At 39.6% G+C, this 27700-nt stretch overlaps 1 protein-coding gene across 3 annotated transcripts in view; it reads right to left on the minus strand.

Moving 5' to 3' along the window:
• Nucleotides 1-27700, minus strand: part of OTUD7B (OTU deubiquitinase 7B) — a 57567-nt gene that overhangs the window by 25335 nt on the left and 4532 nt on the right. The window contains exon 1 of one of the 3 annotated variants that reach the window (XM_086392365.1): nt 739-911. The exons of the other annotated variants lie outside the window; for them this stretch is intronic. The gene's annotated coding sequence lies outside the window, so the exon portion shown is untranslated. Of the gene's footprint in view, nt 1-738; nt 912-27700 lie in introns of those variants that run through there. 3 annotated transcript variants of the gene reach the window in all.

The raw sequence follows: 27700 nt of genomic DNA on the forward strand, positions 1-27700 counted from the left end.
ATTTCAGCTGAATTTACTATAAAGAGTAATATGGTTTCCTAATTCCTTATTAACGTTAGTTGTTTTCCCTTTTATTACATAAGTTTCAGGTGCCCAGCAATATAGTTCAACATCCATCAACACTACAGTGATCACCATCACAAGTCTAGTTATCATCCATTCATTACATACAGTTCACCATTTCCCCTATATAACGCTCCTCCTCTGCCATTCTAGAGTATGCCATTTCTATTCCTCAGTTTGCTTGTGCAAACTAATGGAAGGCAGCAGCGGACTCACATCCTGAAGAACTTCCCACCTGTGCTATCCCCTAACATAGCACTTGGTTTATTTCTTTTCAGGCACTCAATATATTTTGAAATTATTTTAATTAGCTGCTGTCTAGCTGCCTCCTCCAATACACAAGTTTCTTGAAAGTACAGAGCTTGTGTGTCTTATTCATTAACATATCCCCAGCATGTACCCCTTGGCACCCAGCCCTCAGTAAATATTTGCTGAATCAATGATACTACACACTGAATAACTTTCAAGTTGACTAGTATTCTCATGCTAGCTGAGGAAATGGGAGGAGCAAACGGATATCTGAAACTACTCAAAATAAAGCACTCTGCAATTACGCAAAGCAGGGTAGAGATGCCAAGAGTTCCTAACAAAGGTCAATCTTTGTCCACTAATTTCATGAACCCAGGAAACATGCTTTTTCTCCAATCAGGACAAATGACTGCCAAGTAAGTTCACCTGAAAAAGGTCTCTTCTTCAGACTTGACTTTGGCAGGAACTATGTCCCTGACCCATCAGCCTGGCACCAATCCACATTCCTCTGAAGTTAGCAGTCCCAGCTGAGGAAGCAATAACCAAGAGAAGAACAACTTCTCACCAAAATTTGCCGCTTCAGACAGGTTTACAGTTCTCTGCAGAAGAGGGCTTTGTTCATAAAGCCACCAGGCACATACCTGCCCCACCACACCCAGCAATCCCCTGCTCTAGGGGAAATGCCAAAAGTGGAGTTCCCAAGGGTAGCAGGGTGGCTCAGGTGACTGTCTCTCCAGAAACATCTCCTTCTAAACAACCTAAACGCTAAGGATGATTCTCAGGTACTTTCTCATCACACCTCCCCAGACCCCAAGACACAGCTTACTTATTGGTGTGATCAGATCCTAATTTTCTGCATTCCATAGAAACAGTAAGGCAAAGAAACAGCAGTGATTTGTAGGTCATAAAACCAGTAGGCCACTAACTTAATAACTTCACATAGGATTTTTTTTTTTTGAGAGGGAGAGACATGACAAAATAGAAAGTATTCTTTCTGGTTCTGTTCCAGGAGGCCAAGAAGTCCAGGAGTAGAAAGAAATGTTTAATTCATATCTGTAGCCCCAACATCTAGCTCAGAATCTACAATATTGTAAATATTGTAGACAGTCAATAAATGCCTGATGAATAAATGATTAAATGACTAACTGAACCTCTGCATCAGCCACCACCAAACCAATCAATTCCAGGTTTAAAATTCAGATCAGAAAGTCAAGGGTACTTCACCTTTCACATCACCCCTCTCTAATGGTCTGTCCCAGTCTCAATCCATCTCTCAAAGTTTTACAAACTCTCCTTTCTAAAGAGACGTTAACATACTGTCATTATTTCTACCACCCTCATATCATATGACTTTTACTTACACCTATATATATTAGCTAGGTGACTTTGGTCAAATAACTTACAGGGTCTCAGTTGCCTCTTGTATATCCTAGACTTGGATTTGATGACTTCTAAGATCATTTCTGGGTTTAAAAAAAATAACTTCAGTTCCCTAAAGCTTCATAAATTATGATCCTTACATTCTCTTTTGCTCTGCTTATTATCAGTGTCTAATTTACTTCCATTTCAATATCACAATTGTCAGAAATTATGACAATACATAAAGAACTTTTGGCCGTGAAAAGAAGAGAAGCAAAAAGCAAAGGAGAAAAGGAAAGATATACCCATTTGAATGCAGACTTCCAAATAACAAGGAGACATAAGAAAGCATTCTTCAGTGATCAGTGCAAAGAAATAGAGGAAAACAATAGAATGGGAAAGACTAGAGACCTCTTCAAGAAAATCAGACATACCAAGGGACCATTTCATGCAAAGATAGGATCAATAAAGGACAGAAATGGTATGGAGCTAACAGAAGCAGAAGATATTAAAAAGAGGTGGCAAGAATACACAGAAGAACTATACAAAAAAGAGCTTCACAACCCAGGTAATTACGATGGTGTGATCACTCACCTAGAGCCAGACATCCTGTAAAGTGAAGTCAAGTGGGCCTTAGGAAGCATCACTACAAACAAAGCTAGTGGAGGTGATGAAATTCCAGTTGAGCTATTTCAAATCCTAAAAGATGATGCTGTGAAAGTGCTGCACTCAATAGGCCAGAAAATTTGGAAAACTCACAGGACTAGAAAAGATCAGTTTTCATTCCAATCCCAAAGAAAGGCAATGCCAAAGAATGCTCAAACTACCACACAATTGCACTCATCTCACACACTAGCAAAGAAATGCTCAAAATTCTCCAAGCCAGGCTTCAGCAATACGTGAACCGTGAGCTTCCAGGTGTTCAAGCTGGTTTTAGAAAAGGCAGAGGAACCAGAGATCAAATTGCCAACATCTGCTGGATCATCAAAAAAGCAAGAGAGTTCCAGAAATATATCTATTTATGCTTTATTGACTATGCCAAAGCCTTTGACTCTGTGGATCACAATAAACTGTTGAAAATTCTGAAGGAGATGGGAATACCAGACCACCTGACCTGCCTCCTGAGAAACCTGTATGCAGGTCAGGAAGCAACAGTTAGAACTGGACATGGAACAACAGACTGGTTCCAAATAGGTCAAGGCTGTATATTGTCACCCTGCTTATTTAACTTATATGCAGAGTACATCATGAGAAACGCTGGGCTGGATGAAGCACAAGGTGGAATCAAAATTGCCAGGAGAAATATCAATAACCTCAGACATGCAGATGACACCACCCGCAGAAAGTGAAGAAGAACTCAAGAGCCTCTTGATGAAAGTGAAAGAGGAGAGTTAAAAAATTGGCTTAAAGCTCAACATTCAGAAAATGAAGATCATGGCATCCGGTCCCATCACTTCATGGCAAATAGATGGCGAAACAATGCAAACAGTGAGAGACTTTATTTTTAGGGGCTCCAAAATCACTGCAGATGGTGATTGCAGTCATAAAATTAAAAAAACGCTTACTCCTTGGAAGAAAAGTTATGACTAACCTAGACAGCATATTAGAAAGCAGAGACATTACTTTGCCAACAAAGGTCCATCTAGTCAAAGCTATGGTTTTTCCAGTAGTTGTGTATGGATGTGAGAGTTGGACTATAAAGAAAGCTGAGTGAAGAAGAATTGATGCTTTTGAACTGTGGCGTTGGAGAAGACTCTTGAGAGTCCCTTGGACCGCAAGGAGATCCAACCAGTCCATCCTAAAGGAGATCAGTCCTGGGTGTTCATTGGAAGGACTGATGCTGGAGCTGAAACTCCAATACTTTGGCCAGCTGATGCGAAGAGCTGACTCATTTGAAAAGACCCTGATGCTGGGAACGATTGAGGGCAGGAGGAGAAGGGGACAACAGAGGATGAGATGGTTGGATGGCATCACTGACACAACGGACATGAGTTTGGGTGGACTCCGGGAGTTGGTGATGGACATGGAGGCCTGGCGTGCTGCAGTCCATGGGGTCAGAGTCAGATATGACTTGAGTGACTGAACTGAACTGAACCTCAAATTCAAAATGCTAAGTTACTAAATAAATTAGTTCCTTAGATAAAATGCTTAAGAACTGAATTACTTCAAAATTTACAGGTGAATGAGTGGTTTCCCCCTCTTCTAATACAGACAAGATTCTTTCCTCAAGCCCATTTTACACACACACCATCTTAGGTCACAGGAGATGGTAGCAGTCCAAATAACTTAAAACACATGAATAATCCAAAACCAAGAGCATACCTACAAAATGAATTTCAACTTTATCTCTTAAAAAAAAAAGTAAAGGAACTAGGTAAAGCCACTTTAATAACTTTCTGAAACAATGTGGGAAATACACAACACAAATGGTGGTGGTGGTTTAGTCACTAAGTCGTGTTCGACTCTGCAATCCTCTAGACAGTAGCCTGCCAGGCTTCTCTGCTCATGGGATTCTCCAGGCAAGCATACTGGAGTGAGATGCTATTTCCTTAACAATCAACAAAAAGGTGCCCAACAGAAGAGTGAAGCTGATTAAGCCACAGGTTCATAGGCAATTTCCAAGCCAAAAGAGGCTTCTGAGTGAGAGAAGCCAATGAAAACCATCAACATCATGGCATCTTAGACCTCACATGCCAACACAGCAGGTCAGTCTTTTCCAAATACAGTTTTAAAAAATAATTTCAAGGTCCAACATTATCTAGAATGACTTGCTCAAAGATTCAAAGCACTAAACCAAACTTCTTGGCAGCACATTCTTACATTTGATGTCTCCAAGGTACATGCCATGGACTCCACCCTCACCCTACCCAACAGGTGAGGACTGCAGCCTTTTTTTCACCACTTCCAACACCTGGCTTGAGCTTCTCAAATTCCAAATGGGACTATCCAAATGGGACTTCTCAAATTCCAAATGGGACTAGGTGACGACGAAGACTCACAGTCCTTGGCTCTCGGCACACAGAAAGGAAAAAAAGAAAACGCTGGCTTTCAAACTCTCAAATGAAACAGAAGAGGCACTCAAATATTTGTTGATTGAATGGTGTTTTGACAAATCTAAATCAGAGTCAAATCCTCCAGTCTTCCAATCAGAGGGACTCTGTGTGCTCGTTAGTGCTCAGTCACTCAGTCATGTCCAATCTTTATGACCTCATGGTCTGTAGCCCGCTAGGTTCCTCTGTCCATGGAATTTTTCAGGCAAGAATACTGGAGCAGGTTGCCATTTCCTACTCCAGGGAATCTTCCTGACCCAAAGATCAAACCTGCGTCTCTTTCATCTCCTGCATTGGCAGGCAGATTCGTTACCACTGTGCCACCTGTGAAGCCAATTCTTGGATGAATCGCCCATAGTTTTAAAATCATTGATCTGGACTGGTAAGCAACTCTTCTAACTTTCCCAGTTGGTGGAGAAATCACTAACATTTACTACAAGTTAAAGGAAGTTTTCAAGTTGAAACATGAAGCTGAACTTCTTCAGCAAAAAGGGACTGAAGCAATAATGTAATCCAATGTCAGCCTCCACGCAAGAATCCTTCTACTGCATCTTTGACAGATAAATCATCCTATCTCCACAAGAGTACAAGTTCTGATGGAGACTCATTTCTTTGCTACAATGTCCATTTTATTGTTGGACAGGTCTAATTGTTAGAAAATGCTTTTCTTAACTAAATCACCAGCCTTCCTCTCTCTTTAACATAATGGTGCTTGATCTCTTCTCCAGAACAGTAAAATCTACTTCCAGAAATGATGGAATTTTCATGGAAAATGATTATATAAAGCATTTCTTTCCATAAAAATTTGTTGTAGGTCAACACTAGAATGTTATCATGAGCCAACCAGTGGCCTCTTTTTTTTCTTTTACAAAATTCTTCCTTATATCAGTACTTGCTATTACCTGTATTCATGCATAAACGATTATGCCAACCCTATATTACAAACTCAACAAGTAGAATAAATGAAGACACATACCTTGTTCAAAGTTCACTTCTGCTACTATCTTTGCTTCTCATCCCTACTTCCACTTCCATGCTCTCTTGAAGTGAGGATAGTAACCAAGAAAATAAGTCAGGGCTTCCCTGGTGGTCTAGCGGTTAAGAATTTACCTGTCAGTGCAGGGGACATGGGTTTAATCCCTGACCCGGGAAGATCCCACATGCTCTGGAGCAACTAGGCTTGTGTGCCACAACTACTGAGCCCGAGCTCTAGAATCCGCAAGCCGCAACTACTGAAGCCTGTGCTTTGCAACCAGAGAAGTCACCACAATGAGAAGCCTGTGCCACAAAACCAGAGAGAAGCCCCAACTTGATGCAACTAGAGAGAGAAGCCTGCATGTAGCTAAAAATAAATAGATAATTTAAAAAGAATAACAAGTTAATATTAAGCACTTTCAAAAACACTTCTTATTCATTAACAACAAAACTCCTGCAGCAGGCTTATTATTCCCAGTTTACACAGAAAGGAATAAGGCTTGAAAAGTCAGGTGGGTTACCCAAAATCTGAACTCAGACATTTTGAACACATGCTCTCTCTACTGTACCATACTGCTTCCAAGTGTGTCTGCTAAGTCACTTCAGTCGTGTCTGACTCTGTGACTCTACAGGCTGTAGCCCACCAAGCTCTTCTCTCCATGGGATTTTTCAGGCAAGAATACTGGAGTGGGTTGCCATTTCCTCCTCCAGGGGACCTTCCCAACCCAGGGATCAAACCCCTGTCTCTTATGTCTCCTGCTTTGGTAGGTGGGTTCTTTACCACTAGTGCCACCTTTAGGGACAGTCATTACTGGTTCCCAGAACTGCACTGATTTTTAGCCATTATATTCTTTCACCACAGGAAAGTGCTGTGCCCATCTCTCATGTTTATTAATGACTCATGACTCTGCCTTATATTCTCCTCAATTCAAATCCTATCACCCTCCTGAACAATTTCAACACCCACCTGCAAAATCTATCCAGCATTTCTGCCTTAAAGTTTCATAAACTCATCAAATGCCAAGATCTTCATCTGTACCTCAGCAATTCAGACCCACCATGCCCTGAAACCATTCTACCTCTAAATCTTCAACTCCCAACATCTTACTCTGGCTACAACCTCATTCCCCTCCAGCTGTTTCTCTCTACTACTAAACCTGCTATCTCACCTCAGAACATCTTTGCCTCAAGACTAAACCATCCAATTCTTCAATTCATCTTATTCATTAATTCAACAAAAATTAATGGAGTGCCTACTCTGGGCTAGGCACTATGGTCAGGATTAGGAACATAACCACGAACTAGACGTAATCTCTATCTTCACAAAGCTTCTAGTATAGAGGAAAAACACACAAAATTTCACAAACAACTGTGATTATAATAGGGAGAAACACTGGGGGAGGGGCATTATAGCATATAGGGAATCAAGAAAAGCTTTCCCAAGGAAGTGATATTATATCTAAGAACTGAAAAATAAGTAGGAACTGGAGACAAATTGGGAAAGAAAGAATGCTCTGAGTGGAGGAAACATATCAATGTTCTGTGGCAAGGAGGTACAGAGAGGTGAAAACAGTGAAAAATGAGAACAAAGGGGGGCCCAGTGGACCCTACTGAAGACTGAGATCTTATTAATATCCTAAAAGTAAGGAGAAGCCTTTGAAGAGTGATAGGCAGGGACAGGACAGAATCAGATTTAAAATACTAAAAGATCACTCCAGTTGCAGTGGGAAGAATGCTTTATAAGGAATACAAGTGGATTTAGGGAGAACTGTTTAGAAAACTATGGTAAAATGAGATGACAGTGAGCTAGACTAGGATGAGAGCAGAGAAGATGAGAAAAATGGTTAGATTCCACTTTGTCCTTTCTTGCCTATCTAAACATAAACATAATGAGTGATCACTTTATTCTCCCATAAAAACCTAGTTCCCTTATCCTTTCATCTGCACAATCTGGATAGATCTCACATTCAACTTCTCCACTACTAAATGAGGCTATTGTACAAGACAAGAGCCCACAATAATACAGAGTAATATGACTACAGATATATCGTGTTCTCATTCCTTTCAATGAGACACTGCTTTCTTTTGCTTTAGTACCTAACCAGTCTTCTCGGCTACTATCCTATCCCTTCACCATTCTCCCTGAGCCTCCCACCAAATCCTTATCACCTCCCTTACTCCCAGTAGATGACCTTTCTTCCAACTTCACAGAAAAAAGTATGAAACAAAGCAAGGGGTGTTCCTTCAGATTTTCCTCCTGCCTTATCTGCTGGCTGTTATTTTCATCTTCCCTGCAAAACTCTTTAAATTAGACTACACTCACTGATGGTACTTTCTCACCTGATGGTCAGTCCTCGACCAACTAAAACTGGGTTCAATAGAAAGACAAGGACACTGCTGTCTTATACAGAAGACCATCACCATCCTCCTTACTGCTTATCTAAAGTGTCTCTTTGTAGCATTTGAGACAAACGGACCACTCTTCCTGCCTCTCTCATTCTGTGCCTTGGTCACCTTTGTGAATTTTTCTTTCTGTGCCTGCACCAAAGGTTAGTTCACCCACAGTTCTAACCTCAAGCCTTCCATTTTCTCATTTTATATCATCCCCTTGAAGAATTTCATTCATGCCCCTGAGCACCCAAATGTCGATGACTTCAAAAGCATCTGCTGTCCCCAACTCTTTCTAATTCAACCAGGAATCCCACAGGCACTTCAGACTCAGCACTATCCCTCCACCTGTTCAAGCTATTTTTCTTCCAGAATTGCCTTTTCTAGCAAGTAGCACCATCATCCCTCCTATCACTTAAGTCACAAGCCTGGGAGCCACCCTGGATTTCTCTCTGGCCTTATCCTCACTCACAAATCGTCCTTTACTAAAGTTTAGTAATTTTAATCTTAAAGAATTCTCAGATCCATCCAACATCTTCTGCAGGCTACATCTCTTTTATCTTTTCTCAGGTGTTCAAAACCTGGACCCCAGGAAATAGCTTTCTAATTTCTCCCTCTTCCTTTCTCCAGCCATTTTTCACAGTGGTTGCTTGTAGAGGCTGATCAGTCTAAAATGCAAATATGACAGTATTATATCCCACTGCTCAATGGATCCTCAGTGACTAAAGCTTAACATCCAAATTCCTACTCAAGACAAATAAGGCCCTTCATGATCCAGCTCTACCTAATCCTCCGGCCGTATCTACATCCCACCTTTCCCCCTCTTGTACTTGATAGTTCCGCGAGTATATTACATGCTTCAAATTTCAGTTCCCTTGTGAATGTTGTTCCTTCTGGCTCCTGGTCTAGCAGGTGAATTCCTATTTCTTCTTTAAGGCTACTGTAAGTACCACCTCATCTGCAAAACCTTCCCTGGCTTCCCAAGTTAAAGTGCCCACTTCCTCCTTGGTGTTTCATCTTGTACTCTCCCTCCAGCATATCATACTGCACAGTACTTGTGTTTATTTACATGTGTGTCTCCCCACTAAACCATGAGCAATTTGAGGGAAGGAATCTTGTCTTGTTCATCCTGTATTCCTAGCATCCTAGCACCTGGTAAGTACTTAGTTTTCATTCAGATAAACTGAATTCTATTTGTACGGTATCCCACTACACCCTCCCCCCCGCCCCAGTATTGACAATAACCAGATAATCAGTGTTAAACCGGGCATCTCATAGTGTTCACCATGTTGTAAACAGTGGGCATCTCAAATACATTTGCTTAAGATTGTTATATGATCTTATTCGCAACAGATTTCTCTCCCTAAACGTTGTTTAGCTCAGACTAATACTAAAATCAGTCTTCATGATGAGTGCCCAACTGTTTAGTAACAGAGAAAAGTGACTCAAAATTAAATACTGATATTTAACATAGCTATAGATAATACATAGCTGTAGATAATACAGTTATGTTAAAATGTGTGAGAAACTACTGACCCTACATTCTCTCATCTAAAATATCCCCCAAAGTGTCCACATTCTCACACTATACCCACTCTCCTGGTCCACTGATGCATTACAGCTGTATCTGAATACTCTCCAACTCCTCCCCAAACTCACTGGAAAACCACAACATTCAAGACCGTCAAGAATTTTCAAAGGTCAGTGACTCCTCCATGTCTGTGATGTCAGTTCCAAGGAATCCAGACAAGGAGAAAGAGAAAGGACAGAAACCCTTAGAATTTCACACAATTGTTGACTAGATGGGTGGGAGAAATGAAAGACTATCCTGGCAGATTTTTTTTAGTTAATATGTGCCCTTCCAAGTGAAAAAAACAAAATATTACCTTCTTAGAAACAAAGGAAGATTTGACTAAATTCCATACTAAAAAGACCTGCTGCTGCTGCTGCTGCTGCTGCTAAGTCGCTTCAGTCGTGTCCCACTCTGTGCGACCCCAGAGACGGCAGCCCACCAGGCTCCCCCGTCCCTGGGATTCTCCAGGCAAGAACACTGGAGTGGGTTGCCATTTCCTTCTCCAATGCAGGAAAGGGAAAAGTGAAAGTGAAGTCGCTCAGTCGTGTCCGACTCTTTGCAACCCCGTGGACTGCAGCCCACCAGGCTCCTCCGTCCATCCATGGGATTTTCCAGCCGAGAGTACTGGAGTGGGGTGCCATTGCCTTCTCCGTAAAAAGACCTATGTACCACTAAATGTTATAGTGTTAGTCACTCAGTTAAGTCTGACTGTTTGCAACTCCATGGACTATAAATCACCAGGCTTCTCTGTCCATGGGCTTCTCCAGGCAAGAATAGTGGAGTGGGTAGTCACTTCCTTCTCCAGGGGATCTTCCCGACCCAGGGACCAAACCTGCATCCCTTATGTTTCCTGCACTGGCAGGTGGTTCTTTGCCCTCTGAGCCACTAGGGAAGCCTGATGTATCACTAAATGTTATAATCCACAGTAAAAAGTGGTAGGACCAGGATTTTTATAAGTCCAGCCAATCTGACTCCCAAGTACTAAACTCCACTTAGTCCACGGAGGAAGACTGAGGAGACATGGGCAGTCTGCCGCGTGCAAGTCCATCCTCGCTGCCTCAACTCCTTTCACCTCCACCTGGAGAGACAGAATAGGCTCTGGATTCAGACAGATCTAGGCTCCAATCCCTTATCAACTACTAACAGCTGTGCAATCATGGGTAAGCAATATGACTGTTTAGCGCCTCTGTTCCTTCAGGTATAAACTGGGGGAATTATCTACACTTCAGACTTCCTGTTAGGATTAAATAATGTAAGATATAAAAAGCTTTTAGGACAGTGCCTAGTGTTCAATAAGTCCTCAAAACAAGTCAATTGCCTTCTTTGCACCTAATTCCCTCCCACAAGCTCTGCCTCACTCTGCTGGTGCCCAGCCTTTGTCTCTCCTTCAGAAGCTCCCTCTACTCTTACAAACAAACCCTCTAGTCCTACAGCCATTTCTTGGCCCAGTCTTAACACATACACACAGTACCTGTTCTATCACTCCCATTCCAGTGTCTTTTAAGTCCTCAAGAAAATGTCATAAAGAGATTCCCTTAGTTGTATCTTCTCCCAGATAGTCCCTCAAAAAAAGAGCAAAAAACAAAGTCTGTCCTCTCCTAGAGGTACAGACCGAGCTCACTGTGCGTGTGCTCGGCCTCTCAATGGTGTTCAACTCTTTACGACCCCATGGACGGTAGGCCGCCAGGCTCCTGTGTCCATGGAATTTTCCAGGCAAGAATTCTAGAGTAGGTTGCCATTTCCTCCTCCAGAGGATCTTCCCAACCTAAGGATCGAACCCATGCCTATTGTGTCTCCTGCACCAGCAGGAGAATTAAATAGTTCATTTATCCCCAGACCTCCAGGAACAGCAATTTCCCACATATTGACCAAAATTCTCATGCCTTAATCTACCAGCCCTACCTCCCCACCCTTAACCCTTACTACCCTACTCATTCCAGATGTCTATTTTCTCCCCCAAAAACAAACGTAAGAGGAAAAAACTGAATCCGATCATATAATTTACCACTCCCAAAACAATTTATCAGTATACCATAGGCTATTGTGGAAACACACCAGTAAAGATTCAAGAATTGGACCTCTGGCTTTATCATTACCACTGGTATGTGTCAGAACAAGATTTAACTATTTTTTTTTTCTCAAAAGTTTCTAGTTTTGTTTATTTTTAAATCAGGCTACAAACAGCAAAATTTGTTCCTAAAGGACAAATCCCATCAACAGCCAAATACTAATATACAAATGAGGGAGAAGCTTACAGAGAACTCCTTATGAACTGGCATTTCTCTATTCAGTGCTACTGATAAAAGGCTCCCTGGGTTATAGTTATCTGGGAAATTTAATAATTTGGAAGGCTTGTACAATGGAAGTGACCTTTGGAAAAATAAGGGCAGAGAGAGTCACAACGAAAGTCTATTATTATATTATTGGCACAACAAGAGTAACTTGAATAGGAACAGAAACCACGTTAGTGTTTACTTTTTTAGATCCAGACCACTATGCCTATTTGCCCACACAATGGTTTTTTTTTTTCCTTTCAGCTAGGGTGAAGGGTAGTCCAAGGTTCAACTCCCAATAAGTTCAACTTTTAGAAGAATAACCTGTAAAACAAACAAACAAACAACAGTTCTACAAGCCCTTAAAAATATTCTGATTACTGAACTTTTGACATGAGAGAAAAATAAATATTACGAAACCACACAGGCTAGTTTAAAAACAAAACACACCATCTCTCTAGAATCAACCCTCAAATATTCAGTAGTTGACAACCTTCTCTCCCCTTATTGATTCCTAACTAATGGCCATTTCACTGTCAATTACAGAACTTCCATTTAAGGGAAGAAATAGCAGAAGGAAAAAAAAAATTACAATGACTATCCCATCTGCAATTAGTTACCCACAGGAAATTAATTCACTTTGTAAATTTCTTCTGATAAATTAACTTCCTTCACCATACTATTACTAATTTTTATAAAAGCCTCAAACAAATGGAAAAAGAAATGTCTTTTTTTTAATTATATAATTCAGTTCAAAGAAAGATATTTTTATCACTATTATTTTTTTTAATTCTTCAAATGCAGTTCCACGGTACCACCTTTCCTGGGTATATCTAAACCTCATTTGAACTCCCATGGGTACAGTGTGTGGATTGTAACTACTATCCACTGGCACTTGCTGATACCATATACCACCTTGTCATATTAGTTGGCCTTCTTATCTCACCAATCTGACTATCAGTCATTCATTCAAAATTTACCAAGCTGGGTCCACCACAACCTGAGGATACAAAGGGTGAAGCCACAGTCCTACCTTCAAGGGACTCCAGTCTGGTGTGAGAAATCTCAACACGTTTCTAGTGCCCAGTGGGGTAAGAAGTATAAGAAGCAACTAGTTTACCTGGATGGGTTAGGGAAGTTTCTCAAACTGAGGCTTTAGGATGGGTAAGAGCTCATGAGACTGAAAGACAAGATGCATTCTAGGTAGGACTAAGATCCCTGAGGCTGGCACCTTTATTTTATACTTTAAAAAATTCTAAACAGGCCTAATGAACTGCCTGGCACATAGCAGATGCCTAACAAATATTTGTGGTTCTAAATTATTCATGCTAGTACATGTGTGTGGATAATCAAGAGCTAATCTATACCTAAAAAAATACCTAAAACAGTCTTCTGAATTATTAAATGTCACCATTCAACCCATAGATATGTATAATCAAGCTCTATAGGAATAGATGTATTTGTACAGCTATCTGTTCACTAAGAATAGCTTCTCTTTTGCTATAATTTATTTGTTTTAAAAGCACTTTCACAAATATGGCCTCATTTAATAAAAACTTTAAAAATTAAATACCCATTGAGACTTTTTTATCCCCTATTTTCTAATGGAAAACACACACACACAGAGAAGCTTACAAACTTAAGTGATACCCAGATAGCAAGGAGCTTGGACCTACGTATTTTGAATTTGAATACAACACAGGGTTCATATCAGTTCCCCAGGGATTTATAGCACAGTCAAATCAGTTTAGCCATGCAAAGTCCACAGGTTGGAGAGCTCTTGAATATTTTGCTGTTAACTACTATCCACATTCACCCACACTGTCTACTAGCCACCACAACCCTCTCCACCCCCACCAAGCCTGCCAACACATACATATTCCTATTTCCAGGTTACAGGTAAGAAGCAGAAACTCCAACCCAGGGTATCTTGAGCATTATTTGGGTCCCTTTCATTTGTATGAAAGTGTGTGCTAAGTCGCTTCAGCTATGTTCAATTCTTTGTGACCCCATGGACTGTAGCCTGCCAGGCTCCTCTGTCCATGGGATTTTCCAGGGAAGAATACTGGAGTGGGTTGCTATTTCCTTCTCCAGGGGATCTTCCCAACTCAGGGATCAAACACACAGCCCTTATGTCTCCTGCATTGGCAGGTGGGTTCTTGACCACTAGTGCCTCCTAGGTTGTACCTTTTGTGGTAATAACTGCTCTTTTAAAAGCAAGCAAGCCTCTTATATTTATGCACATAAAATCAATTATGAGCATATAACACAATCTGACAAGTCTAGTCGACCTGGGAATATAGGTTAAACACTTCTATTATTTACATCATCAACACGTCACATTCAGCTCTTATGTGGAACAGGCTGGTGGTAAGGGACCAAAAGTCAGTCTATTTTCTTTATTTGGCCCTTTAGAATTATGGACTTTAGAACCAGGATATCATAGATCATTTCATTCCATACCCTCAAGTGACAGATGAGAACACTGAGAACCAGGTGAGTGAGATTTAGTGACTTGCCCAAAGCTAAACAGTGAGAAAACAGTGTGTAGAACATAAGTTGTTTAACTCCTGTTCCAGAAATCTTCACTTGACTTCACATATACTGATAATTTTCAATTCTCCATGTAATCCACTTTGTGGATTTATCTATGAAAATTCCATCTTCTCCTGCCACCCAGCTAAATCTCTTACTTCTACAGATATATATCAAAGAAAAAAATGTGTACCTGGGAAATTTAGTTACTTAAGCAAACCATATTAAAAAAAGGAAGTCATCCATCTATAAAGAAAATCACAAAGACACATTCAAATTAAATCATCATTTTTGTTTTGCTCAACAACACTAAAAATATAAATTGGATTTGAGATACTGTATTCTTCTAGACTTATATCCCTTAGGTCTGAAGTTTTATTAAATTACGTGTGACATACAGAGAGATTTTCCTTTTTCTTTTCTATTGATAGTATGACGCTATGCTTCTCGTACATTATTAAGATATCATAGCAATAATTAAAATTTGAACAGAACAAAACACAAAAATCAAGAAAGCACAAACCTTTAACATATTACTTCTCCTTGTCCTAAAATGTAAAATGCCTGCAAATATCAAAGCAAAAACTTTCCTTGCATTCACATTTATTTTTGAGAAAGCTACATTGCTTCGTCCTCTTAGAAAGGGCCATGATCTGATCAGCACAGTAGCACCGAGAGTCACACAGTTCTCCCCTAATGAAAACCTTAACCTCCTGACTCAGCCATTCAGTAAGCACTTATTAAGGACCCACTCAATGCCAGGCAGTCTGAGTGAAGAGGACATACCATACATCAACTGAAAGTAAAAGTCGCTCAGTCGTGTCCAACTCTTTGCGACCCCATGGACTATATAGTCCATGGAATTCTCCAGGCCAGAATACTGGAATGGGTACTCTTTCCCTTGTCAAGGAGATCTTCCCAACCCAGGGATCGAACCCAGGTCTCCCACATTGCAGGTGATTCTTTATCAGCTGAGCCACAAGGGAAGCCCAGGAATACAGGAGTGGGTAGCCTATCTCTTCTCCAGTGGATCTTCCCAACCCAGGAATCGAACCAGGATCTCCTGCACTGCAGGCAGATTCTTTACCAACTGAGGTATGAGACAGTATCCCTGCTTTCTAGATGTTCATCTAATGGGCTGGTTCCACAGAAAATGCCAGACGGGTATCAGCTAAATTCCTTTATTGGACAAAGATTGACCAAGGGACAGGGACAAGAGACAGAAAAAGATGAAAAGGAAATTTTGAAAAGTAAGTAGTCTTTTCAAAGTTTACTGAATAACTTATTTTGGATTATAAAAATCACATGTTCTTCTCCAAAAATACGAGTCATCAGAAGTTGACTGCAAAGCCTTTTGATGATAACAGCTAACCAAATATTTTGGTCAATGGCACTGTTTCCTCAATCTTCCTACATTGGGAGGCCAGGCAGATACTACCCTGGACGGACCAATATAATTTTGTTATTTATTATAAGGTCCATAATGTAGGAATGTGGTTGATCTTACCAACAAACTGGGATGAACTGTTTTCTGTGTAGACAGATGCTTCCAGTAAAATGTACTATAAGCCTCTAACAGATAATAAATCCTGCTTAATTTTCTTGCCACTACAGAGCACAGCAAAGTAGTATAAGGCAACCTTCCCAATGACATAGCACAAGGCCAAGTTTTCAGGGTGACAAGTCTCTGCTTTTCCTTCTCCCTTCCACAAAAAGTACAAAAGGTATCAATCAGTACACAAATCATATGGCAAATATCCCATTGTCCCCTGAGTTTTTCTCCTTGAAATTAATCATGGAAACCAACCCCTGTAAAAATGAATCCTATTTATTACTAACCCATAATATTAGTACTGGCAGTGGTGGAGATAACAACCGCTAGCTTTGCAGTTCACAATACATTTTTCAAATATATTGTCTTATTTACTGAAAAAATGAAGAGAAGATAAAAGGAAACATCATAGGCAACTATTTCAAATATCAAAAAAATCAAACCCAGTTTAACTGGCATTTTTAATTCCACCAAAGAGTCAAGAAGTTATTTCTATCAAAAAAGCAAATAGCTGACTCTAGCAAAGTAAAATCACAAATTCCCCATTAAACACTAGGCCTAACTGATTCAATTTATAAATGTTAAGATCACAGTCTCACTAAGAATCTGCTATTATAAATCTGTCCCAAATGTTTTACCCACAGTTAAAGACTCAACAAATATTCTTCAAAAGAAGGAATACTTAATGATGAAGCTGCTGCTCTAGAAAGACAAACTGACAACACTCTCTATTCAAGTATCTTTTTAAAGATTTAACTAACATTTATTGTGCACCAATCAAGTACCAAGCACTAGGCTAGACACACCCATATAAATCACCTCATTAACCTCATGAGCCATGCCCAGAAATTCTGGAATCAAAATGCTAAACTGACTGGATCCCCAATACTAGTTTTAACACTTACAACCTTGATCCCACCTGATTAGTTCTTAGAATTCAGTTCCTACTGGAATTCAGCACATCACTCTCACAGATTTAAGCATCTTTTAATGCTTTCTACTATGTAATGCCCATGGAAAAAAACCCTGTGCCTATTTTTAAGCTGCTAACTCCAGAACACTGCTCATTCCAAATATGGCACATAGTAATAATGGCCTTAATCTAACAAGTACTCTCTTGGATCACACTTGCTAAAGAATAAACCCAAAATGCCAACAAAATTGAATTTCAGCTAGGCAGAAGACATTGAATTTTAATAGTCTTTCCAACCTCGAGACTATTTTCTAGTCCTTTGAATATAGAAAGTCTTCTCTGTTTGAATGAGCTGTGGAAAGCAAGTTTGACCCAAGAGTCACACACTCATCAGAAAGAACCAAGGGAAAAAGAAAAAAAAAATTCCAACTGGCATGACCACATTACAATGTTAACAACATATTACTCATCATTGTGCTACAAGAAAGAACTTGCAAGTGGGCAAGGAAGTCAAAGAAACAACTCTCCCAGTCCTCAAAGCACAAACACATCCAAATGCCAAAGCAGGTCAAGCTGTCCAGTTTACACCCAGGTATGAGTGGGTTCAGACAGACTGGGGAGAAGAGGGGAGAAGACAGGAAAATAATTGTGCAGCTGTGCCTGCCAGCCCCACGCAGATTTCTCTCTTGGACTCATCAAGAACCCTTTAAAAAAGAAATACTGGGGGAACTTACCTATTTTTACAACTTGATATGTGCAATTACAGACAACATGTAGTATATGTAAATGGAAGCACATTATAAAAACTGTTGCCGACATTCCCTTAGGAATCCATTAGATCTATATTTAAATCCTAGCTCTGCCACTTTCTTGCTATGGCACCTTGCACAAGCTATTTAACTTCTCTATGTCTTAGCAGGAACCTTACCTGATATTCACTGTGATATCCCTCAGCACCTTAAACTGTGCCAAAATATCCTGGTGAATTAATATTAACATAGTAATAAATACTCTGGATGAATTATCTGCAAGCAGGTATAAGAATATCTAACCTATGGAGTTGTTATTAGTAATAAATGAGGTGATTATACAAAGCCCTTAGTATAACTCAGCCTAGGGTCTTCACTATTAAACAGGAAAGTTTTCTCCCCTTTATTCCCTAGCCAGGGCAAAAGTTATAAAAGGAGGGCTTCCTTTTTTTTTTTTTTAAAAAAAAAAGAAGGGGTCAGTAATCTGCCTGCCAATGTAGAATACAAGACAGATCCCGATCCGGGAAAATCCCACGTACTGTGGAGCAACCAAGCCCATGCACCACAACTACTGAGCCTGTGCTCTAGAGCCTGGGAGCCACAAGTACTGAGGCCACGTGCCACAACTACTGAAGCCTGCATGCCCTAGAGCCCATGCTCTGCAACAAGAGAAGCCACCGCATTGAGAAGCTACCGCACTGAGAAGCCTGCGCACTGCAGCTAAAGAGTAGACCCTGCTCTCTGCAACTGGAGGAAAGCAGCAACGAAGACCCAGCACAGCCTAAATAATAAATAAATAAAATGACATAAGAAAAAAAGTTATAAAAGAAGAGTCATGGCAAAGATTAAGATAGGATAAGAATTGTAGAAGCCAAACATTGGAATACAGTGGCTAGCAGGGACTTAGCATAAAATCTAGAAATATTCAATCTTGGCTAATGAAATTATCTAACAGTGCCAGACCGTTACAATAGATATATAGTATGTGTTAGCTGATTCAGAAAATGCTATTTTGAGTCTGCAGGTATCTGTTACCACATTGGGTAAAAGCCTGGTAGAAGGGGGAAAGCAAAGGAAAGGAAAAAAAGTATAAGAAAGAGTCACACCTTAAATATACCTGACTACATATTTAAAAACAAAATATAAATGATTTTTCACAAGGCCATTTGATTCTCTAAACACATACCATTAGCAAAAATACCATATTGATCCATACAATTTACAGCCCTTTTTAAGTAATAAGATCTGTGTAAGGAAACTGTTCGTAACTGCTGACAGAGTAAATAAGCTTGAAAGATTCAGGTCCAAAACTCTCCTCCTCCCATTACTCCAAAAAGACTAAGGTGGCCTTTGAGGTTATTTCATCTATAGTTTGTAAGCAAAGCAACCTACCTATAAGCACGGGAAAGGACTATTTTATCTTCAAACATTGGGGGTCAGAGAGTATATGCAATTAAGTCCAAAATCTAAAGGAAATTTATTTCCTTGACTGTGAGGAAGTGAAACTCAGAAGATAGTTCTAAGAAACCCAGGTCATTGTAACACTGTGAGCCTGAGAGAACTATACACACTTAGAGCCTAAATACAAGGAAAACGTATGTGGAACTGAAACAGCTTGTGGTTAAACCTCATCATAATGTGGTCTTCAACTTCCCATTTCACTTCCAGGCTCTGTGATTTAACCACTTGACCCACCTCCTCGTAAGCTGTATATAATAGAAATAGCACTGGACAACAGTCAAAAGCATGGGCTCTACACCAAGTTCCACTACTTACAAGGCATGCAAACCAGTTACTTAAACTCTGTACTCAGTACGATCTGAATGTTGGGCTAGACTCAGTGCTTTTTTCCACCAAGGCATTCCTTTGGAGAATAAATGTATTAGAAACCACACAAACCCAGCTCCCCTACTGCTATAACCCAGATTAAAAACATGTGCATTGTTCTTATCTACCTCTTTCCTATAAAAGCAGTTACCAAATGGTGTTTAGTTTTCTTCAAATCACTTCAATCTCTCCTTTTTCTCCATTCCCATCATCCCTGTAAAGACTCCTTTCCCAGAATTGAACAGTCTTCTAACTGCTCTCTCTCCTTCCATTTCACACCACATGGCTGAAACAATTTTCCAAAAATACTAATTTACATATATAATTCCCTGCTCAAGGATTTTTCATTGTAAAGATAAACTGAAATCCTCTACATGGGATTTAAGGTCCTCTCCAATTCATCTAACTCTCCAACTTTATTAATCTCATTGCTCTCCTAGATGAAACACTGAGTCTACTTGTTCTGCCCCTCAAACAAGACAGGCTCAGCTCCCTGTTCTCATTCCTTGAATGTTCCCCTCTCCACTTACCCAGTCTTCTCTCTTCTCCAAGGCCTAGATTATACTAAGGGTACAAATGTTCCCTTATCCACTCTCTCTAAACTTCTGTATAACTATGTATCTCTATCCCTTTACCCCAGAAAGACTAATGCAGCCTTTGAGCCTACTTCACCTACAGTTTGTAACCAAAGCAACCTACCTACAAGCAGGGGGAAGGACTATTTTATCTTCAAAACCATGGGTTGGAGAACATATGTAACGTCATGGGTATTGAGACTTAATACCCATGACTTTGTATTACTAGTTTTCTTTTTATGCAAACATTCAGTCTTCATAACTAATTATTAAGTTCTTGATGACTTTAATTTTTCTATACCTGAGGCCTAACTTTTCAAAGGGCTGTTGCTGCTGCTAAGTCGCTTCAGTCGTGTCCAACTCTGTGTGACCCCATAGACTGCAGCCCACCAGGCTCCCCCATCCCGGGATTCTCCAGGCAAGAACACTGGAGTGGGTTGCCATTTCCTTCTCCAATGCATGAAAGTGAAAAGTGAAAGTGAAGTCGCTCACTCGTGTCCGACTCCCAGCAACCCCATGGACTGCAGCCTACCAGCCTCCTCTGTCCGTGGGATTTTCCAGGCAAGAGTACTGGAGTGGGGTGCCATTGCCTTCTCCATTTCAGAGGGCAGATAGCCAATAAAATGTTTGTTGGTGAGGGTAACTGCCTTGAACAAGTCATTTAAATATTCTGGGCCTCATTTTCCTCACCCAGAAAATGATGACAATATGTAAATTCCTTTTCCATTCTAAAATACTATGTGAAATTAAACATAATACTACACAGTCTGTTTTTCTTTTTTCTAAAAATGTGTCTCTGTGTTTGCATCCTATTTTAACCCAGAATATAAATTCCCAAGGAGCCAATTCTCCTAATACTTGTTTAGTTTATTTAGTAGGTAACAAAACCTTGGCATCTCCTTAGAGCATCTTGTCCAAATTCCAGTACACAACACGTGTTCAGTAAAAAGGAATTTATCATCTCAGCCAGGAAGCAAACATCAAGGAAAGTCTGCACAGATGACTTTTTTCAATCTTAATTTCCATAATGAACTAGAATACTACAAAAAATTACAAGTGTGACAGAAGGACCCTAATGTTAAAATGAGAGGTTACCTCGTGTCAAATAGCTAGAATTTACTTCAGGCAGCCAAAGAAGTTAGGGTGCAGCAAATCTTAAGTCTAACTCTCAAATTCTATTTTCAGAATTCTGAGGAGTCTGGGAAGTCTTTATCCCCGGTCAGTAAACAGGGACCAAGTATTCCTCATATTAGATAATCTTGCCCGTAGTACTAAGGGAAATTTTCAGAAAATGAAGAGTCTACACACTCAGCCAGGTGAGCTCCCAGTTCAATGATGAAACCAAATACTCACAAAGGAACTCAAAAGAGCAGGAAAGTTTTTAAAAGAAATGAGAGCATACTACCTAAAATATTTTTGTTAGCATTATTATATGTTCCCATTATCTTGCCTCAGTTCCTCACATGGGACTATCTTCATGTAAATATCAAGACAAAGTTCTAAAGCCTCAGATGAATTCTTTTCCTTTGAAGTCAGTTATTAATGATTCAAAAGGCACTAGTAGACCACCTCATTTAAAATGACCTGACTTTTCAAAGAATGATTTTAGAACACAAAGATGATACTTTCAAAGCTGATGTGGCCTCCTCAATATACCTTTGGTATAGTTAAGGTACAAGGTTTATAAAGAATTCTAAGCCAGGTTTGGGATGACAGGAGGAAACAGAACCTGTTAAATCTGTATGCATATCCCTTTCCCCCCATTTCTGTTCCTCAGTCCTATTCTATGATATCTGTTAACTCCCGCTATCTACACTGTTTCTTTGCTCTTTCCCCTGACATCCGCATTCCTCTTCCCTTTTAACCTAAGAACTGTTGGGGGAACCACAGGTAGGAATCTGGTGCTAGGAGTTAGGGCTCTTACACTCTTCCCTTTTAAGTCTCCAGATAAAGTCAATGGTGACAAGAAGTTTTGTCTTCCATGGTTTTCCCCACCACCCCAGATCTCCCTTATCAAGACTAGAGAAGAGACATGAGAGGGTGGCAGGAAATGATAGTGGGGGAATCACTTACTCAAAGATTGTAAGCTCATTAAAATCAATTCAATCAATTACATGTACAGCTACTGACGGCAAGAGTTTTCATCTCAGGCTCATTTTCCTGAGGTGAGGTTGTATGCCCTAAAACATTCACACACTCGCCCACAACCTTCCTCAATATACTAAATGTCTGCTGAGAAATAAGAACATTTTATCCAAAATCGGAGCTAAAGATAACTACAAAAAGAAAATCTGTTGTAAAGTTCAAAAGTGCATTTTAGAATTATAAATAGAGTTGGAATTATTCACTTCAAAAAGGTCTGTGATAATGTTCTTCAGAACCCCAACAGGAAATCAAGACCTGACCTATTAAGTTTAACCACAGTTTAAGCAATGACCATTAAATACAAGATTAAGCAATAACCATTTAACACAATAACCATTAAACATAACAACCTAAACATAAGTTTAAAGAATAACCATTGGTGATGTATGACTTATTTTATCTATAAAATTGCAATTTCATTATAGTTCAACTTAACATTTAATTTCTTCCTGGCAGGGGAGGGAAGGGCTTTGGTGAGGCCTAAACAATGTTATGTTGGTACTACACATTCCAGAATTAAAAGCTTAAGAATATTTTGCCGAGATACAATCTATTCTCATCGATAAAAATGGTGCTGTTAAAAGTATATGTACATATACACACAAATGTGTACATTTATTAGGCCTTCTTTTTCAGAGACCAAAGAATTCCTGTTTCTCAGCAGTATTTATTAAGTGAACAGATAGGCTGCTTTTTCTCACCACCAATGTAAATCTCCAGGGAAGGTGTCAAGGCCTTGATGACAATAGCAGAATTTGATAGCTAGTGAAATGAGTCTGGCCACAGAAGTATACTGCCTCAAATGCCATCAGGATCAATTCCCAGGAGTTTCCTCATTGGGATGATATCACCAATCAATTTTCATTTCATTTCTCAGGAATGTTTGCTCTCATCTTCTATAGGAAGTCAGTCTTAAATGCACTCAACATTTATGTACATTTTTATATAATTTACAGTGCTGGATGTTTCTTTATAAGCTTTATTTTTCATAAAGGCCACATTATATTGCTCATAATTACACAGCTCACCAACTCAGAGGACTGTTTTTATTGTTTTATTCATTAATTAACCATTTAGTCACTAAGTGACTAAATGCCTAATATGTTTATGTTACTGTGGCAAGTAAATATGAGGGATATAAAGATAAAAGAAACTACTTATCTCCTTTCAAGGAGCTCACAGTATAAAAGAGGCAAGCCAAGGGCATAAATAAACTAAAATACAAAAATACACAACTACGACCAGATCAGCATCAATAAAATGATAGGCAGCTTTAGAAATAGGAAAGATTACAGCTTGCAGGAGGAGAAAAATCAGGAAAGTTTTCATGGAAGATAGGGTTTAAACTGGGACTTTGATGGTAAGACTATTTCACAAGACAAGTGGGGAGGGCAGTGGAGGAAACAGGCTTAAAGATCAGGTGATTAAATGAACTAGATCTACATGTAAATAGTTCTGAAAAACAGCACTGAGAGACAGGGTTGCAAAAAATACCTGCAGTATGATTCTGATTTTTATTTATGATTTCAAAATAAAACTATATGTTGCTTGTGCCTACATTACACATTTTTTTTAAAGTATAAAACATAAAATGCAATGATACATACCAATTTAGGCCAGTATTCATTTCCCAGGAAAGAGGAAGGGGATAAGGATGCAGAGTAGGACTTTGGCTATATCTAATACTTAACAGTTTATATCTTAAAAACAGCAAGAAATCTAAAATAAACCTGACAAAATGTTAATATCCACTAAATCTGGGTTGTGGGCTCAAAATTATGTCAGGGTTTTTCCCCCTGAACTTTCCAAAATATTTAAAATATCTTATTATTCAAAGTGTTTAAATTAAGAAAGGGCCCGGAGACTGGAAGAATAGGGGAGTCATTAACACAAGAGTAATCAGGAGCTGGTTTAGGTTCCCCTAAACTTCCAGAGAACACTTGACAAGCTCCGTTTTAGACTGAAGAGGATCCTTCATATCCCTCACCCAGTGTGCACAAAAAGCACTGAGAGCATAGTGGGGGGTGGGGGGGGCAGTGGGCGGAGGCTGACAAATATGGACAAGAAAGAAGTATTTATTGCCATCCTAGATCAGATAACTGAAGGGAATGAGAACCACCTTCCCACGTAACTTAAATGCCTGCGTAACCAAGTCATCTCCCCTAAAACAAAGCCAAGGAAACTTCCAGTTACATAGGAATTCAGATAAAGACTCACTATGAGTGGCTATTCTGTGCCTCCTCTCTCTCCACCCCTCCCCCAAACACTCACAAACAAAAACAAAATGTACCCTTGCCCACTTGAGAAAGAATTAAGAATTGGCAGCTCTGCTGAAGTGGACAGTCTCCAATCCAAGGCCTTTCTCTAGAGAAGATGTTGACAGAGCCCAGAGGAAGGAGTAAGGAACTCATAAATCAGTTTTGATGAAGGCTTGTCAATGGAAGATATCCATCCTTCCACATCCCCCTCATGTTCCAGCTTTCCCCAGGGGAACCTAAGGACCGCTAAGATGTCCTCTATCCTATTCTGTTCTTCTCCAGCAAAAAAAAGACTTAAAACACAAAATCCAAATTCTTACATTGCACTTTAAACCCAAACAATTTACCTTCACAAAAACCCAATGACTTTAAAAACATGGGGAAGAAAGAGGTAGAATCCAAGAATAATGACAAATCTTTTTTTTTTAGATATACTTTTTGCTGGTACCCAATTTATCATAACTTATTTCTTTTACCAAAGTTCCACTGATACAGCTTAAAACTAAGTTTAAAAGAAAACTAGAAGGGAACTTAGTAGGAGAGATGAATACATCTGCACACACAATAAAACAAATACCTTGACATCCCTCCACATCTGAATCACTTGAATCACTGAAGAATTCTAACATCCTAGTCACTCCGCTCCAGGGCGTCCAACTGCCCCAGGCCAAAGCCCCAAATCCCCATGGCACTCTTAGGGCAGATATTCCTCAGTCAGACCCGGGAAGATACCACTGCTCACTCTCGACTAGAATAAAGGACGATGGAATGAAATGACAGAAGTCCTTCTGTCTTCAAGCACAATGCAGCGTGGCAGAATGGAACAAACACTGCAACAGGACTTGTGAGGGAATTAGAGAGGTGAGCTAATATTTATTAGTCACCCACTACATTACAGCCATGAATACTGAATTTCAGACTAAGCCATCACTTCACTACTTCTGTGATCCGGAGTAAATCTCAGGTATTCCATCTGAAAATCAATGAGGGAGACTAAGAAAGGGGAATAGTCCCTCTTGTTCTCTGATTCTATTTCTACAAACATGATCACTCAACAAAAAATGTATTAGTAAGTTATTTCAAAAGTCTTTTGCTCTGTTCCTCTCCAATCTACTCTCTCTATACCACTGACAAAATAATCTTTCTAGAACATGAAACTTTATCACTTAATGTTTAAAAACCCTGAAATGGCTTATCATTTCATGCAGCGCAAGATAAAACTGTCCATGATCAGCCTTACCTAATTCTCCAGCCTCATCCCTGACCTCCAACCCTGTCCTCCAACTATAATATTAATAACTACTTAAAAGTTACCTGAAGAAGTCTGGCTGTTTCGTTCCTTTAAGCATTTATTCATGCTGTTTTCTCAGCCTTGAGTGTACTTCTCTCTCTAATCTGTAGGGTACATCCTTAACTCATCTTTCAAGACTCAGCTCAAATATCATCTCCTCTGGGAGGCACTTTCTAACCCTCTGAACGTCCAAGGCAGAACTGCCCCCTACATACCTTTATCACAACATCAATCACACTTCACTTCATCTATATGTTGACACATCTGTCTTCCACTAGACCCACGAACTCCCTGTAGGCAGAGAACTTGTCTGACTTATCTGTTTCCTCAGTGCCTAAGACAGTGCTCACAAGGTAAGACACATTCAAAGGACTGATGGAGTAGGGAAGACAGGAATGGAAAAGATGAAAGGAGAAGGAAAAACTCGATTAAGATGGCCTGAAGAATAGAGAACAGTAGTGCTTATCGGTACCACAATCTGTGGCCTTCTGCTCTTTCCCTAAACTCTAGTCTTCAGAGAGCTTATTCATTTGCTTGGCTACAGCTATCACAGCAATGTTAATGAACTCCAAAACCACACTTTCAAGCATTATTTACCCCCACCTCTCCACAAGCTAAGGCTCATCTCTAACAACTGGAACAGCTTTCATTTGGACATTTCATTGCCACTTTTTAAGTTCAAAACGTTTCCAATTGAGCTCATCATATTTCCCTAAGAAATGAGGAAACCTCCCCAACTTCTTTACTCCAGTCAATGTCTCAGAAACCCAGGCTTAAAACGCCATAGTCACGTTTGACGGATCACTCTCCTTCATCTTCCACATCCAGTCCTCACTGATTTCAATTTTCCCTTCACAATCTTTTTTTCACTCTTTCCCCTCCACAACCCTAGTTCAGATCTCATCACCTCATACACCCCAGGTGCTCACCTCCCTTCCCTCCAAGCCAAATTTTCTGTTATCATCATATTATGATCCTATAAAAAATTCTCAGTGGTTAGCTGTTTTCCATTATTTAAAATCTAAACTCATAAGCCTGACTTTTAAGACCCTCTATAAACACAGCTCCAAATCAACCTAACCATCTTTGTTTTATGACTATTCACTGCAACTCAGGTCAGTCTCATTACCACCCCAAGAACACCCCAAGTACATTCCTGTTTCCAAGTTTTTGCTTGATCTCTCCAAGCTCCAAAATGAAATAATTTTTTTGTTATTTGCTTCATCTTCATTTCCTGCACCTAATACAATTTTCTAAAGATCTGGAGTAAACTACAATTCCTCTGTGAAATCACTCATAATTACCTGAGTATTCTTCTCCCCAAATACTTATGGTTTGAGATCTGTATTATCCAATTGGTAATATACTTTCATATTTTAAAATTTTCTCTGGCATAAAGAGGCTCAGTAGGTATTCACCTCTTCCTATTCCCCTTACTCCCAACTGGACTGTAAATTCCTCAAGGGCACAAAACTGTCATTTTTTCTGATCCTTCATACCACCTAATAGAACCAAATTCACAGCAAGTCACAAAAAATAATAGTTTAGTGGTCTCTCCTAAGCAAAACTATTTCTTATAGTCTAAGGTATAAGACATAATTCTAAAAAACACAGTTACAAATAATCCTGAACTAAACTGCATAAATGAAAATGCCTGATTTTTCCACCTCTGAATTTTAGCTTAGAAATACAATCTCCTGACTTCAGTGGTAAATAATAATCCTCCGCCCATGACATCACAAGCACATAGTTCGGTAATGATTATGAGAAGGCTGGGGTAGGCAAGGATGAAGGAAAACAAGTCAAATGAAAGAACAAAGATGGAAGAACAGCTGTGTGATTTTTTTTTTTTTTTTTGGTTTACTTCTTAAGCATGGACATGTCGCCTTCCTTTTTCTCTTTTTTTCTTAAATTGGCCATATTTT

Source organism: Bos grunniens, chromosome 3 (assembly GCF_055505025.1).
Source record: "Bos grunniens cultivar Pamir isolate PY7600 chromosome 3, Bosgru_T2T1.0, whole genome shotgun sequence".
NCBI lineage: Eukaryota > Metazoa > Chordata > Mammalia > Artiodactyla > Bovidae > Bos > Bos grunniens.